The sequence below is a fragment of the Nannobrachium achirus genome (assembly GCF_963921795.1).
Source record: "Nannobrachium achirus genome assembly, chromosome: 17".
Taxonomy (NCBI): domain Eukaryota; kingdom Metazoa; phylum Chordata; class Actinopteri; order Myctophiformes; family Myctophidae; genus Nannobrachium; species Nannobrachium achirus.
Window position 1 is genome coordinate 7,659,301 of NC_137824.1, and position 13,009 is coordinate 7,672,309.

A 13,009-nucleotide genomic window follows, 5' to 3' on the forward strand; every position below is an offset into this window, starting at 1 on the left:
ATCCCGTATTTTACGGGACGGTTGGTAACCCTACCTGAAGTTGTCATGACATGTAACTGAACTGAGTGCACTCATAGTGTCCCCGAACGTGTGCCGACACGAAGAGCCGTCTCCTGTCCAGCGTCCAATTTGTAAAGACTATTGGCCTACTCTAGTGAACAGCATTTCTCTATTTAGATAGGCTTAGGCTATAGTTTTTGTTATTATTTTTTATTTACAGAAACATAATTTTCGTTGTATAGCTTTGTTTAAATGCTTAATTTAATTTTTAATGTGAATATCATGTGCAAATGTAACCCTAAGCCGTTTTTCAATGGCTTCAGGGCAACTCTTATTCTGAAGAGATCGGCCGCCGGAAGTCTTATTGCTGATGGTTAGTTTCAGGAAGAGGGTGAGTTTCAGGAAGAGAGTCGACTGGTTTACGAGATCACCTCCTCACGTTAACTACTACTACTGTACGCTCCGGGGTGCTGCGTTGGTCACTCGACCTCAGTTCTTTGGCTGACTGGTTGACATACGCTCCCTTTTAGTAATAAGTTGCGGCCCTGGTTCGCCTCCCGGTTGTTGACTCGTGGTCACGCTACACTACTTCACATAGATACAAACACTATTGGAAGGACCAATATTACAACATTATTATGCGCATTTATCGTGGCTACTTGTCTATGTGGATTTAAGGAACAGCTGTTACAACGTCTACTCTTCTGTGACAGGTAACGTTTACTTGTACCTTGTTATAACATATGGGCCTACTACTGTACCACTGGTATTCCTTAGCCGCAAATTGCAACACTAGATTTTTTTTATAATCGGCGCAACCCTATGCATCAAAACAGTTTTTTGCTATCTGATTGTATTAAACAGCTTCAAGCTCACCAATATTGGGGCTGTATGGAAAGCTTGGAGTGTCCTCTTTCTGCAAAGTGTTTGTTTCATAAAAATCCACCGTAGACATGTTAGGAGCTACTTTCTATCAAGAAATTGGCTTCAGGTGATAATTTTTTCTAAGTGCTAGAGTTTGGAAGCGCTCGTGGAAAATCTCTCAACGGTCCCGTGACCAGCTGTTTCTAAATGTCACATAATGCAGGAGGCAGCGGGACGTTGCGTTATAGAAGACGAGCGCTTCCGAAGTTCAACACAGAAAATAAACCATGTCTGCTCGGATTTCTTGACAGGAAAATAAATCATAACATGTGGATTTTTCTGAAAACAAACACTTTGCAGATAGAAAGAGTAAATTCCAAGCTTTCAATAGAGCCGCAATATTTGTGAGTTTGATGTAGTTTAATACAATCAGATAGCAAAAAAAACTGTTTTGATGCATTGGCTGCCTATGGGAGGTATTGCAACCCTAGATGGATTCATCCGATTATAAAAAAAATCTAGTGTTGCAATTTGCGGCTAGGTATTCCTGAGGAGCAGCGTCTGTGTTCTTTGTGACCTGAGAGTTGTGGAGGATGAGTTTCATTTTGTTTTTCACTGCCCACTGATATGAGACGTAGACATTCTTTATTTTGACAAAAATGCAAGACAAGAATCCAGCTTTGTTTTGGAGTTCTGAAAGTTCAACATTCATAGAGAAGGCATGGCACTTGCGTTGGAGAATGTTGTATCCGTAACTCACAACTTTGACAATCAAATAATTTATTAACAGCACTTTACAGATGCATGAACGTTCATGTGTGTACCACATTTTATTTTATCTCCCTCAACATAGCACCAACACAACACACACAACACTACACACTTCCCGCAAAGTCCTGGAAAGTCCCTACAAAGTCACATGACATCTGGCCACAGCTCATTGCGGTCGTAGTTTAGTATGAGAAACCGCACATGTCTCCGTCCGGCCGGCCGTCTGTCGGTGCACCGGACGTGTACGCTTGTACCACTGGTGGTGGTACCACATTCTGGGCCCTGGGTACAAGGATTCACTGCGGGCCCCCCATGAATGTTCTTCATAGGGGGAGGGGGTTTAACGCATTATTACGCATTCTTTTGTGCTTTGATGTGTTTATTGTTTACAGTTGTTTATTGGGTTGTTAGATAACTCAAATTGTGTTATTCATATAGCCCAATTAATTAAAGGTTACAATAACCCAACACTGCTGGGTTATTTACATTTTATTGTATTTATTCATTATTATTACATTTATTATTACTATTATAATGGTTGTTCCCTTTTATAATTGAAATCAGAAATTTCTGATCGTTGTCAATTTAATTAAATAATCCCATTATCACAAAGCATGGTCAAAGCGGTTCAGCCTATGATAATCTTCTCTGTAATGTTACAATTTTAACAATGTCAACTAAATCATTGACATTGCCATGACATTGTGCAATTTACAATAAGCAGGTAATACATCACTATAATAAGCACAAGATAATATGTCAGAACATCAACAACAATATAACAAATGCATATGAATATCAATCTAAAAACAAACAAAAAAAAACAGTATCAATCACACTGCGACGCGTTTTGAGCTTGTAGATTTTTTTTTTTCATTTCGAATAATTTATTATGTTCTTATGTTAACTTTATGAACTTAAAAACAAATACATTGGACATAAAAAAGTCCTTAAGCTACTACTATAGACTTACCTGACTTTCGCCAGATGGTGGCAGCATTGTGTATATAACGCTCTGCTTTACCATCTGGACTTGCTCGGCCAGCGTTGATAACACTCGTAAAGTCCCGGGCCGGACCAATCAGCGGCAGCTATGGGCGGGCTCTGAGCGGCTCTGAGCCAATAGAGTCTGATTGCAGACCACGTGGAAACCCAGGAGGCGGATTCTGGGTGCAACATCATGCAGACAGGCCAATATGAGTGGTTGGAGTTGGCACTCCCAGACTGTGATAGAAACGGCCACATCCAATCACCTGCTACAGAAATTCAAAAAATGGCCCGCCCCTTACATCGAGTGTGTCCGAGAGAGCCCAGATGTAAGGCAGAGCGTTACGCACTGCTGCAACTATCTGGCGAAAGTCAGGTTAACTATAGACTGTTGAAGTAATTAAAGTGGGTCATGTTAGCATTTTTGGAATTGTAAGAGCTGAACTCAATAACATATCAGTATTCCGAAATTAACCTGCGGGCCGCATTAAGTAAGGGATGGGGCCGCATGTGGCCCGCGGGGCACCAGTTGCCCATGTATGGTGTACAGGGAGAAAAGGAGAGGGCCAAGTACGGATCCCTGGGGGACTCCCGTTTGGAGGGTTCGGGGGGATGAAGGCAAACCTTTCCATGAGACCTGGTAGGTCCGGTCCGACAGGGAGGAGGAGAACCACTTTAGTGCCGTCCCGGTGATGCCTAGGTCAGCAGGGTTGTCCAGGAGCAGCTGATGATTCACTGTGTCGAATGCCGCTGATAGATCCAGAAGAATCAGGACTGCAGAGTGGGAGGCAGCCTGGGCAGCATGGAGTGCTTCTGTGACTGCTAGGAGTGCCATTTCTGTGGAATGGGCCGGTTTAAAACCTGACTGGTTGGGATCCAGCAGGTTGTTCTGTGAGAGATGGAGAGAAAGCTGGTTAAAGACCACAAGTTCAAGGGTTTTTGAAAGAAACGAGAGGAGGGATACCCGACTGTAGTTCTTGATGTCCAAGGGGTCAAGAGTTGGTTTCTTGAGGAGTGGTGATACTCTGGCTGCCTTAAAGGCAGATGGGACACAGCCTGAAGTTACAGAACTGTTGATGATAGCGGTTATGAAGGGAAGTAGGTCAGGTGCAATCGTCTGGAAGATTGGAGAAGGGATTGGGTCGATGGCGCAGGTGGTAGGTCTCGAGGAGGTCACTAGTTTTAGGACATCATCTGTGGAGAGAGGGAATAAGGAGGACATACATGTTATGTTGGGGATGCAATTGGGTGTGTTAGACACTGTATTATGGGGGAGATGGGAGAAAGAACTATTGATATCATCAACCTTCTTTTCAAAGTAGGTGACAAAGTCATCCGCTGGAGGAGGTTCGAGGATGGTCGAGAAAGTGCTAAACAGTTTTCCTAGCTATGGACCAGAGGAGCTAAGGCTCGATCAGCATGCCCGTCAGACGCGTTGTTTCTCTGTTCTAAATGTACTTGAGTAGGCCTAATGATGTTGTGGTATCAAAATGTACTCATGTACTGTAGTCATTATGCAGAATGTCCCATTACACAAATGTGGCCTATCCACGGGTTTCCAACGCCCCATAGTGCATTGCGCAGACGTTGTACCGAGCTTCCGGCGCCGCAGCCGAGTGTGATTTACAAGCTCACAACGGGCTGCATCTGCGACACGACGTGAGCTTGTATGTCTGCTGTTAAACCGGAAGTGTGGTCCAAATAATCTCCAGTAAACTCCCGCGGAAACAGGTGGATAGATAAAAATATTTTAGCAGATCTAAGCTCACAATATGCGTCGCATTGTGAGCTTGTATTTTCAAATGGCCTAAATGTGGGGCTGAAGTGGTTAATGTATTATACCTTTAATCGAAATCTGCAAAGTAACAAACTGTTTTCAAATAGTTGTAGTGGAGTAAAAGTAGCCTACAATATTTGCCTCTGAGATGTATTGGAGTAGAAGTAAAAGTCTCAAAAGCCTCAAAATTGTAGACCTACTTAAAGGGGAAGACCACCCATTTTCAATATTGAACTACCTTAGAGGAGTTAGAGGAGTTAGTGAAAAAAAAATCACACCTGTGTGAACTGAGCTGTGTGTGTGTGTGTGTGTGTGTGTGTGTGTGTGTGTGTGTGTGTGTGTGTGTGTGTGTGTGTGTGTGTGTGTGTGTGTGTGTGTGTGTGTGTGTGTGTGTGTGTGTGTGTGTGTGTGTGTGTGTGTGTGTGTGTGTGTGTGTGTGTGTGTGCGTGCGTGCGTGCGTGCGTGCGTCTGTGAGTGAGTGAGTGAGTGAGAGGGTGTGTGTGCGTGTGTGTGTGTGTGCGTGTGTGTGTGAGAGAGAGAGAGAGTATTGCAGTTGATGCTCAGACTAGACTCAAGAGCACCCTCTCTGGTCACTGAGTGGTAGTTCAGGCTACATACACACATACATACATACACGGATACATACATACACGGATACACACACGGCCATGCTATGGAGCGGTCTACCACCGCTCAAAAAAAAGTTCCCCCTCTTCTGTGTTGCCTAGAACTGGAGGATTGATTTTGGGGTTTGTATTGTAAAGTACAACGTCTGATGTCATCACATTGTGATTAGAAACACCCCTATTCAGAAATACCCCCACTGAGGTTAGGGTTTAGGTTAGGGTTAGGTGACACCTCTATTTAGAATAATGGAAGTCAATCTTCTGAATAGAGGTGTTTCTGGGGATATAATTTTTTAGGTTTAAGAAGCACTTTTTACTGATTAGGTGCATGGTCTACCTATGTTGGTTTTTCTAGATTGATATTCCTATGCATTTGTTGTATTGTTGTTGATGTTCTGACATATTATATTGTTTATTATAGTGATGTGTATTACCTGCTTATTGTAAGTCGCTTTGGATTTAAATCGTCTGCTAAATGCCTAAACTGGAAACTGGAAACTGGAAAAAAATACGACCAAAATACAGAAAAAATAGGTCGATAGCCTGAAAAGTTGAGGGACAGTCCGGACTGAATGGACCCGGCTCCGGTGCCCCTGGTCAGTGGTGCTCGAACTTTTTCATGTGAAGGACCCCCAAAACGATTCCAGAGACCCACCCAGAAGCTAAATTTGAGTTTCTTTTTTTTTTTTAATTCATATATTCAAAGATTTGTACGCATTTTTACGAAAACTAGCAGATCTACAAGCTCACAGTGTGGCACTCTGCTATTTTTCAATTGCTAAAGAATAAAATAATGAAGGGCCTTCACCTTGGGCCCTAGTACCTCAGTACCCATGTTGCGCCTTAGTACCTCGCACTGCTTTTACCCACCTTGGGCCCTAGTACCTCGCACCGCTTAACGGTGCGAAGGTCGCTTGAGCTGACTCAGCACCATTACCGAGTTATGGTCGGACAAAATAGTAAATATTGTCCAGGGGACTGCTTCTGCGTCCGAATGCGGCTCAAAGCGACTGTATTGTACTGCGCTGGAGCATTTCAGCCACGCTGGCAGGGTGGGCTTTGGGAGAAAGCAGTTGCCCTTCGCAATCTTGACTCTGAGATCTAATCTTATTTTGTTTCTTGTCATACATTTTCACTACATGCTTTTTAGTTATGGATTGATAAGTTAGTAGGCCTACCCATTGTTGTGGACAGACAAATTGTGGGCAATATTATGGAATGAAAGTATAATTCCTGATTTTTGCCTTTTATATTTATTTGTTAATTTTCAGCTACAGATATCGTGATGTATCATTGATGACATTTCTTGCAATATATCGAATATTGTGATATTATTGTTATTGAGAGCCTGTTGGTGACAGCTATAGATATTTTAATGATTTGTTTTGGGTTTTAATTGAGTCACTGGTCTCACCATTCACAAATCGGTCACATGGTGTTGGTGGCTACGTCAGTCAGGTGTTAGTAGTAAAATCAGCTGTTCACCGGCCGGCGGGTTCATTGAACGTAGAGGGGGTGAACGGGGAAGTCATACTTTGCTGACCGCTTTGCACAATAATGCCATGATTTGCCCTTTTAATATGATGCCATTAAATGAACTGTTTTAACCTTTAATAAATGAACAAAGTGCAGTATCCTGGATCCGTAATTCATGACAAACAGCGCGTCTGGCAGGTAAACATTTCCCCGACTTAAGCCTCTCGGTGACTAAATAAGTTTGTTACGATAGTCGCCATACATTTGTCAGCAAACCGTGACACAAACGGAAGGATTGGAGCCACGGAAGGACCCGTAAAGTCACGCATTGGACGCGGAACAAGCGATCAATGCATGGATATGCAAACAATGGAATGATCCGATCGCATGCACGCGGCACGCACGCACGCACGCACGCACCGAGTCACCGACACACAAAGGACCGGAGCGCATCAATGGACCATCGGTAATGTAACACAAACCTGTTGCGTTCTGTTGTTGAACTAAGTTGGTTCGTTTGGAGCCGTTTCTGCCGCTGAGTAGAAAATGTCATTGTGTTGAATGCTGGACGTCTGCGCGGCCCGCCGGGCCAAGCTTGTATTGTGTGCAACAAACAAATTAACGTGCGCTGCTTTGCTGTGCTGTCGCCGATCGCTGTGGCTGTTCTATGTATTCTGGCTGGCTTTGCTTTGGATTGATTCTCATTGTGATCATTTCGCTGTGCATTCAAAATGAGTGGAACAAATGTTGGTTCAAATGTTGGGAAACAATACATGGAAAAAAGGAAAATAATGCTCACTGAAAAGGCCCTTGGAAATAAAATTGAATCAATTCAAAAGGAACGCAAAAAGAAAGTGGATGAAATAAAGGCTCTGATAACCTCTACCAAAGAACTCATGAAAGATGAGAAAAATGTTTCACTGGTTAAAGGACAACTTGATGTGTTGATGCAATTGTCTGATGATTCCAATGCACTGCATGATTCCTTAATGCCTCTGATTCCAAATGAGGAATATGAAAAGCAAAATGAATGGTTTTCCAAGGTCAATAAATATAAAAATGTTTTCATTAAGGACGTTGATGCTTGGTTCTCAATAAACAGAGGACCTCAGCTAGAGGCTCACAACAAGCCTTCTGAAGGGGCCCAGCAGCATGAGCCTGCTGAGGGGAAAAAGGAAAATGGAGAACATGGTTTGAAAAATGTGGAAATATCTGTGCTTCAGTTACAACTCGTCCATGGGGATAATGAGGAGGAAAATGGAGAACAACGTGGTGTGGAAAATTTGGAAAAGCATGAGCCTCAGTCACACCATGTTTATGAGGCTTCTGAGGAGGAAAATGGAGGATGTGGTATGGAAAATGTGGAAGTAATTGTGCCTCAGCCGCACCATGTACATGATGCTCAGGAGGACATTAGGCCATGTGACAGCATATCAAACCAAATCAGCAATCATGGTACAAAATCTATACGATCAAAGGTTTCTTCAACTGCATGTGCAACTATCATAGCTGAGGCTGAAATGGCTGCTTTAAGGGCTAGGCAAAGCTTGCTTCAACAGAAACATGCCCTTGAAGAACAGGAAGTTCAAATAAGAAAACAAAAGGAACAACTTCAGCTGGACGCAGACATAGCCGCATCAGCAGCAAAGCTGAATGTTCTGAGAACATCTCAGTCAGGAGTGTGGAGTTCTGCTTCTCAGAAATTGGATGGAATGGAATCCTACTTTGAAAAGGGCCTCAACATTAGTGCGGAGAACTTTGTACTACACAAGGTTGGTGGAGGACAACCTGCAGGTGTTGGAGGCACAAGGCCAAAACAAAGGCAACTTGACAGAGCCAAACATCTTCAGAAGCCCTCAACACTCACACAGACCCGGAGCACTGTACCAAATGGTACAGAGCACTCAGCTCTCACACAGAGACAGAACATGGTCCCAAAAGCTGCAGGGCCTCCACTGTCTCTGTATAGAGACATACAATCTGCTTCTCAGAACACCAGCAGTGAACAGAACAACACAATGGCTATAATGCGAAAACAAAACGAAATAACTGCAATGTTGGTGCATCAACTATGCATTGCTTCGCTACCTAAAAGAGAGATCCAACTATTCGACGGTGACCCTCTGCAGTACCACGCCTTTGTGCAGTCATTTGAACAGACCATAGAAGGGAGGACTGACAATGCAGGGGATCTCCTGCACTACCTTGAGCAATACACCAGGGGGCAGCCTCAACAGCTAGTCAGAAGTTGCCAACATATGACTGACGGCACTGGATACGCTACAGCGAAGTCTTTACTCCAGGAACACTTTGGAAACGAACACATCATCGCATCCGCTTACATGGACAAAATCTTTTCATGGCCAGCTATTCAGTTGGAGGATGGGAAAGCCTTACAAGCATACAGCCTATTCCTGCGAGGTTGTTGCAACGCCATGAAAGACGTGTATAATCTGTGTGACTTGAACACATCAGCAAACATGCTCGCTGTGATCAAGAAGTTGCCCTACAAGTTAAGGGACAAGTGGCGAACAGAAGCATGTAACATCCAGGAAAAGCATCGCAAACGGGCCATGTTTGCTGATATTGTGACTTTTATTGAGCGTGAAGTAAGAATTGCTATAGACCCTGTATTCGGAGACATACAAGATGCTTCGATGATGGGGGCTTTCAAGGAAAGTGACAGAGCTAAACCTGTGCCTCGTCTTCAGGCTAGAGGGAGCAGCTTCGCTACAACTTTAGCAACCGTTGAAGGTGACGTTCATTGGAAAAACCAAGTTAAAGATGGAGATGAGAAGACTTGCCCTTTCTGCAAAAGGGCCAGTCACACACTGGAGTCGTGCACTCTATTGGAGAGAAGAGCTCACAGTGAGAAGATGGAGTTCCTGAGGAAGAATGGAGTTTGCTTTGGATGTTTGTGCACTGGGCACATCAGCAGAGAGTGTGGGGAACGTCTGTTTTGCAAGACATGTGGCTGACGACACCCCAGTTTGCTTCACATTCACTCAAAGGAGAATGGAGATGCAGAGAATGGCAGGAGCAACTCAGACAGAGCGGCGGACAGCGCTCTAGTCGAAGTCCAAACCGGTGGTCTTACTGGGGCCGGTGATCAAGATTGTAAACTTGCCATCGTACCAGTTAAGGTGAAATCAAGTACAAGTCAAAGGTCAGTGGTGACCTACGCCTTTCTAGACCCAGGGAGTTCAGCATCCTTCTGCACAGTGGGTCTGATGGATAAATTGGGACTCTCTGGGAGGAAAACAAGGATCCTTTTACGAACCATGGGCCAAGAAAAGGTGGTTGACAGTTGCATCACATCTGACTTGGAAGTTGCTGGATTGGAGAGTGACCGGTAGGGATGGTCCGATCAGGTTTTTTGGAACCGATCAGCGAGCACCGATCACAAAAGTTTGATCACCCGATACCGATCAATCACCGATCCGATCAAGTTATTATTTATATTTTCTAAATGTTAATGTTTTAACTTTAATTCATTCATTCACTCATGAATTCATTTATATATTTGCCTTATAGTTATTTACCAGCATTACTATGTATTTATTATCATAGCAGTAACTAGTTATTCCTTCAGCACTGTGGAAATCAATACCCCAAAATGGCCTCAAGTGGGCTTACTGAACGGCTGGTTGATCGGATGCACCGATCCGATCCGATCGGTGAATTTACCTTTTGATCTAAACCACCGATTATCGGCGATCACGCTTTGATCGGCCCGATCCGATCCATTGCCGATTGATCGGTAACATCTCTAGTGACCGGTACTGTGAAATGCCTAAAATCTTCACACAACAGCAAATGCCTGTCAACAGAAGTAACATCCCACGACAGCAAGATCTGAAAAAATGGCCTCATCTGAAGCACGTCTATCTGCCACAGATAGATGCAGACGTGGAGATGTTGATTGGCTTGAACGTTCCCAGAGCTTTGGAACCCCTGGAAGTCATCCGAAGCGTGGACGGAGGGCCATATGCGGTGAAGACAACGCTTGGATGGACCGTAAATGGACCGCTTGGAGGAAATGGCAGCAATGATCCTGTGACTCAGTCAGTTATCACCAGTAATAGAATCTCTGCTGTCACTTTTGATGAGCCCTGGAACCAGCAATTCAATACAGACTTCCTTGAAAACAGCCAGGATGAACTGCAAGGTCTGTCAAGAGAAGATTCTAAGTTTCTGGAAATGGCTAATGATGCCATGGAGCTGGTTGATGGACATTGTGTTGGTCGGCTTGCTGCCGAAGGATAAAACTATCAGCATGCCCAAAGATCATAAAGTTGCAGAGCAATGCAACCCACAGGGGAGGATTGGCAGGGGTGCACATTTCCATGAAGACTACACTGTAATGATGACAATCCCACGTACGGAGATGACTGCGGCTGTTGCAGTTGGCATGGACAAGCCGTGGAGGATGGAGCGAAGACTGCAGCCGTCCAGTGCTTCCTGGTCTGCCAGTACCTCTGTGCTGAAATACACCAAGAACCAAACATCAAAATGTCACATCCCTTTAGCGAACAGATTCGCAAAGATGTCTGATCCCTCACATTGGAAGTATGTGAGTAATACACACAACCCTGCAGACCCTTCCTTCAGAGGCACGAGAGCGGAGTTCAAGGACAAGATGTGGACACCTGGTCTCCCATCTCTCTTGAAATCAGAGGAGACTTGGCCTATTAACCCGTACAACTTTGTAGAACTTCTACCTGGAGATCCAAATGTTATGGTGTCAGCCACCATTGTTACTATAGAACAAGAAGAAAAGGAGGAGGAGGATGCTGCGACACATTTGAGCAACTGCAGCTCGTTTTGGAGACGTCTCACACAAGTGATGATGTGGATCTTGAGTCTCAGAACCTTAACTTGGAACAACCGGAAGAGGAGAGAAGTCACCGGAGGTGCTTCTCAGCCAGCATCAAATGGAACTGGACACAAATATGTTCTTGACATGGAGACTTGCCTCTCATTGGGAGAGATCAAAGGTCCTGAAGTGAAGTCAATTCCCAACAGTAGACCCCTCGCTAAGAAATTTACAGATTCAAATGACTTGGAGGACAACGTCAAGCACAGCTTACCACCTGGCCTGTTTCATAAGGAGAGCTATGCACGCTGGAGATGGAAGCAGGTGCAATATGATTCCGATCTGTTCGGGAGGATGCGGATTAAGGAGATACTGCCACAATTACAGAAACAACAGAAGTGGACAAAGATAAGGAGGAACTTTATCTACAGAGACAATACAGAGAGGAATGGACTTGTACATCAGATCTGGATCAACTCCCGGACCAGCATTCTCTGCAGACTGGCGTCAAAGACCTGCCTTCTTCAGGAGTCGACGATGACGTGAAGGCTTCGCTTCCTTTTCTATGGATTTGGATAAATTGACTTTTGCCAGACATTGGAGAACTTCTGACTTTTGCGCGACTTCCGACTGACTTGATTTTGGGGCGGGGTTTGATTCAAGAAGAGTGGACCAAGACCCACAATGAACTATGAACTCTTGAAAAAATCGCAAAAAAGGCAAAATGTAATTGAAATGTATTGTTTTCCTATATGAATTGATGCATTGGTAATTATTACGGTGTAATATGTAATAATTAGGGGCCGGAATGTTGGTGACAGCTATAGATATTTTAATGATTTGTTTTGGGTTTTAATTGAGTCACTGGTCTCACCATTCACAAATCGGTCACATGGTGTTGGTGGCTACGTCAGTCAGGTGTTAGTAGTAAAATCAGCTGTTCACCGGCCGGCGGGTTCATTGAACGTAGAGGGGGTGAACGGGGAAGTCATACTTTGCTGACCGCTTTGCACAATAATGCCATGATTTGCCCTTTTAATATGATGCCATTAAATGAACTGTTTTAACCTTTAATAAATGAACAAAGTGCAGTATCCTGGATCCGTAATTCATGACAAACAGCGCGTCTGGCAGGTAAACATTTCCCCGACTTTAGCCTCTCGGTGACTAAATAAGTTTGTTACGATAGTCGCCATACAGAGCCTAATGTCGTGATATATATCGTATCGTGAGATACCAATATCGTCACACCCCTAGTAGCCAGACGTACCGTAAAAAATCTTGTGAAGTGAGCGTTGGTGATGATGATCATGATAGACCCACATGACGTGGCTTTGTGTGTATCCCTATCCCTCAGCTCTCCTCTTGTGTTTGCGATTCAAGTACTAACATGGCTGCCTTCCTGTGTATTGGCATGGTTTATCTGCTGGTTAACCCATTAAGACTTGAGGCAGATTCTATACGTCTTCTAAAGGTTTGATCAGCTATGATCAGTGGTTCTGAAACTTTCTCCCAGGTCCCCCAAAATGATATGTAGCCACGGACCCTCACTTTAAAATGTATATTCATGATTTAAAAAAGCATATCTACAAGAGTGCCGTGCTATGAGCTTGTAGATCTGCTATTTTTGAATAGCAATATTTGCACTCTCGACTTTCTGTAGTTCAGAGCATGTTCACGTGTTGTGCAGCG

At 44.0% G+C, this 13,009-nt stretch overlaps 1 protein-coding gene across 1 annotated transcript in view; it reads left to right on the top strand.

Moving 5' to 3' along the window:
- Positions 1 to 554: 554 nt before the first annotated feature.
- LOC308302218 (serine/threonine-protein kinase/endoribonuclease IRE1-like) overlaps positions 555 to 13,009 on the top strand; it is a gene marked incomplete at its 3' end in the record, with an annotated part of 49,417 nt that continues 36,962 nt past the window's right edge. Inside the window, exon 1 of the mRNA XM_080746476.1 lies at positions 555 to 713. The remainder of the gene's footprint in view (positions 714 to 13,009) is intronic.